Consider the following 5,146-nt stretch of genomic DNA (forward strand, 5'->3'; position numbering starts at 1 on the left):
CACCAACTTGTAGAGCAAAAGGAATTATGGACAAACAGTTTCAAAATGAAATGGGAAAATGAACCTCGACCACATCCCAACAAAAGATTAAAACTCTAACCCGCAATATGTTTCGTCCAGCATGACAATAGGCAGGAAGACTCTCAATCAAGTCATCTGAATATGGTTCCCAAATAAACTACATGAAAAAGGAAAAAAGCAACATGAGTCTTTACATTTACAATCTTTATAAATAAATAAAAATTATATTTATTGTACCTGATCTTCTATCATAGAGACAAGTGTATCCCTATAAACTTTCAACACATGCTTGGTAGTGTTCGTCCAAATAAGATGCGCAAACCATCTAGTAGCATGTGGACCTCTAGGCAAATCCATAGAAAAAAAAGTTTTATCATCTCTCTGGGCTACTATCTGAGGACAGTGACTCTCTCCCACGCCCAAATCTAAGAAAAAAAGTTTTGAGTCCTTTGGAGGAATCAACAAGTAGAAAATGCTACATGGGAAGCAGAAGCGGATATGATTAAGCGATACCCTCACCTTTTTCCCTCTACTCAAGTCTAAGGTATTAAGTTTTCCTTGCTCAATTACTTGAAATCCTTGCATTCCAACTTTTCTTGTCATATGCATGCAAAATTATGAAATATGTTTCAAAGGATGTTTTAAATTGCACTATCACATTAATGATGGGTTTTTGGTTTACACTCTACTCTACCCAAGCTAAGTCTTTCCTCATTCGAGGACGAATGTTCCCAAGGGGGAGATAATGTAACACCCCAAAAAAAATATTGTATTTGGTGTTTCAATTCTCGATGAAAATGATATAGCTTCTGTATTTTGAGCATAACTTTTAATAGGGTGGTACAAATTAGGTGATTCAAATTTTTGAATAACCCCAACATCCATATTTTATGTTTCGGAGGTTAAGTAGGTCAAATAAATTAATTTTTGCAAGACATGGTGTTGTGACGAAATAGAGTATTTATAGAAGAAAAATCATATCTCCCTGTAGGATGCTCCAAATCAGTTGATTCTTGAACGAAATGAAAGAAGACTTCTAGATAGACAATTCATATGTAGACATTAAATCATAATTAGGAAGTTATCTTGTTCAAACATAGCTCCAAAAAAGGGTATTTCATAAAGAGAAGATTCATCTCACCAACCATGGAAAGATCTAGATTCATTTGGCATCACCCATGACATCAATAGTCCTCCATTTGACATCACAATATTCCATTAAATTTTCAGATTTTTCTTTATAACTATTTTAATTATTGTTAAGTTCCTCCTTCACGCCTATAAATACCCACCTTATTTCATCATTTTGTTCATCAAGCTTTCTCAACCAACTCTTCTCTCTATACACTTCTTTACTCATTCTCAAAATATAGTTTTAGTTCTTAGTAGTATAGAAATACTATTCTGGTGATTCATATACTCCGGATAGTACACAAAATCCTCCGGCGAGGAAAAAAGACTAGGATTTAAAAGTGTTCATTAAGTCCTTAGATTCTGAGTAAAGCTTCGGATTTCAGGTATGTAAGGCTTCAATGAGAGTATTCCTTCCACTCTCATGCCTAAAGTATTTTGATTACATGATAAATTATGTTTATTTTCTTTAAGATGTACTCTAAGGCATGTGGGTATTGATTCATGGATCCTTTCATCCATGAAACCCAAATGAATTATCAAAGTCTTCTATTTAATTCAAGTATGAAACTTTATGGGTTTTCATATCATGATTCCAAATGCATAGATTATTAAATATTTGAAGTTTAATTACCTATCTTATATTAGAGTATGTAAGGCTTCAATGAGAGTATTATTTCCACTCTCATTCCTAAAGTATTTTGATTATATGATAAATTATGTTTATTTACCCCATTTTTTTCAAGCTTTACTCTAAGGTGTGTGGGTGTTTATCCATGGGTTTTTATCCACTCATGTAGTTCAAAACTCTTTTAATTAAATCTCTTGATTTTAAGTAAGATTTTCTTATGGGTAATTATTATTTCTACTTAATAGCACGAATCATGGTTAAACTAATATTATTGGTTTATTTTGACGCAAAATAATTTCATGTGTATGAATTGATGATTTGCAAGTAATTTCTCTATTTATCTCTTTAAAGGTTCTTGAAATTCATGGTGGGTTGTTTAAAGCATGATTTTTAATTAATGAATTTTAAAATATTTATGCATAATTTCTTTTACATACATGTTTGAAAGTTGAAGTGACTTAAACTCACCTAATTTTACTATATTGTCAATGAAGTTTGACTTGAAAGCTTTGACTCCAAATAAATATTTATAAAAGCAATGTCTATGATAAAAAAGGAGTCTTATAAAATAAAAGAATGATGAAATGCTATGAATGATGAATTCTTTATGCTATAAGGACAATTCTTGCATATTTGAATCACTAAAGATTTTAATGAGCTATTCCACCGAATGTGATGTTTTGAATTCTCAAGCTATATGCTATGACTATTTTAAAGTATTAAACTATTATGTGGGGTTGACTTAGCACCGAATGAGGCATTGAGGTGGAATTCGGTAAGGGAATCCTAGTAGCAACCCCTTGTCTCATTAACTATGTGCCAACATAGGAGCCCTTGTAGGCTTAGGCTAATGGATCTACAAATAGCCCTTAAAGTTAATGAATGAAGTTGACAGAGTTTTACCCGACAAGTAGTCTCCCTGGCCAACGTAGGGGGTTATGTTGGATTTCATGTAACAGCTCACATGGTCTTAAATGTCAGTTATGGTCATCTTCCCACAAAATGAATGTTTTAAAGGATATCTATATGATTGATTATGCATGCATTGCTTTATGTTTCATATTACATATATGTTTTAATGTTTTCTCAATGTTCATGCACGCCTACATACTTAGTACATTCAAAGTACTAACGCATACTCTTTTTCCTACATGATATCACCATGTAGGGACCGGTGCTCTTCTTCGTTCTCCTCCACGTGGCTAGTTGAGATTTCGTTTGAAGACTACTTTTGGTGAGTTCCCATGTTTCGGGAACAATACTCATTTATCTTTCTAGCTTATGATATGTTGAGATCTTTAGACACTTACTATGACATTTCTTTCTACTATGATTGAGGGTGAGCTAAGGACATTTCTTAGCCCCGTTAAATCTAAAAGTTAGAGGTATTGTTGGACATATGTAAGTTGAAGATTTACTGTTATGATTTTCGCTTGTTTATTTATTGTCATTATCTATGAAAGGCTAAAAGAATGCTAAGAAGCTTGTTTGAAGTATTTTTGGGTTCCTCATTCGTCGTGTCACATCTATGCCCTAGGTTTGGGTCGTGACATTACATCTTTTAAAGTTCTCATGAAATTAGAAGCAAGTAGCATCATATATATACTAAAAAGTAAATTATAACCAGAAACAATACTATTTTGATAGATAACACAAATAAAATATGATATGAGACACACTCCCGCAACTATAAAACCTAATTGTTGGGTATAAGAAATATAAGAAATATAAATAAACTAGTAAACTATAAGAAATATAAATAAATAATTTATACAATTGTTAGGTATACCTGAAGTAGTGGTAGAAATCCGGCTATCTCATTTTGAGTACTCTATGAGGCTTTACAAAAAAAAATGATATAAGTATGCTAAGGTTGCACTCCCCCAACTATAAGACTCAATTTTATCGACGTCCTCGAGCATAGGCAGGTACATAAGCTTCAAATAACCACCAGATGTATCCGCCATCATCATACCCATAATCATCCAGAACATGTAATATCTCGCCTTCTGATTGAGCATATCTTGCGTTGCCATATTCGGCAACTCTAGCTAGCTTAGCATGTGTGCATTAAACTCAACGACCTTAAGGGAATTTGCTTTGAAGTCATCACGAGATGGAACGAAACCTAATAATCTTTGACAAATGTTTTGCCAATCCCCTATGGTTCTTGTCGTTTCATTACCAAGTACTGGATCACCATTCATAGGTAATCCATACAACATCTCTACGTCCCGCAAGGTGATTGTTGCTTCACCTGTCCTAATGTGAAAAGTATGGGTTTCAGGACGCCATCTCTCAACTAGTGCAGTGATCAAACTGTAGATGGATAGGATATTTCTCTACTAGGTTTCAAAAAATTTCATCTTCTCTCCTCGTATTAAGAATCATATTAACACTTCCTTCCCATATATCTTGTGATCTATGAGTGAGTTGTCCTGTTAGTACATTGGATCTATGAGTAGACCGGGATTCAACTTGTATTCACTATTATCATTCATAAAGAAAATACCTATACACATGAAAGTAAACTTAAATGTTAGCCCAAATTGTTATGTAAATTGTTTTTGGTATTCATCACAAAAAATACACTTCAAAAGTCATTCTAAAGTTAACAGGATATATTCAAAAGTTGTAGAATTATTCTTTTTAATTTAAAAGTTTACTTACATAACACAAACCATCATAGACTACACCAAGACACAATAGAACCCGAGTATAATTTTTTTTTCTTGATATGCAATTGTTACATTAGGTAAAGAGTAACCAAACCATGGAGAAGCAGCAGTTAGACGAACTGAATTCGGAACGTGGATAGACAGCAAGCTACTATTACGATTCTAATTTACAATTGCGAGTTCACTGGCCATGAAAGAAGTATCATTAAACAGGAAAACAGTCCCAGGTGGTCTTAAAGCAGAAAAAATAAAGCAGATCATTCCCATCACCAAGATTCACTTTGCTGTATATACCCTCTAGCTACTTTTGTCCACATATATATAAGTTAAGTTGCCTCTCTTGCAATGTAAATTTATCCATTATTCTTCTTCCTTTGTGCCATTTTCCAGCACACACTGTATCATCAATTAATACACATATCATCTAATTTGTTTCTAGTCCATCCATTTGCTTTAATAGTCACTCCCATCGATCAATATATATATCACCATGAACATGGAGGTTTGTACACTAGCATTTACTTTTATATCCTTTCTAATTTCTGGTTGTTCCTATAAAATAACATATCAACGATCGATTCAAGATTCAGTTTTTAGTACCTAACACATTAGACACTTAAATTAATATTGTGAATTTGTTTAATTTGGTGGCCTGCAGACATGGGTTTGTCAGCGGGCTCTTTAA

Source organism: Solanum dulcamara, chromosome 6 (assembly GCF_947179165.1).
Source record: "Solanum dulcamara chromosome 6, daSolDulc1.2, whole genome shotgun sequence".
Taxonomy (NCBI): Eukaryota; Viridiplantae; Streptophyta; class Magnoliopsida; order Solanales; family Solanaceae; genus Solanum; species Solanum dulcamara.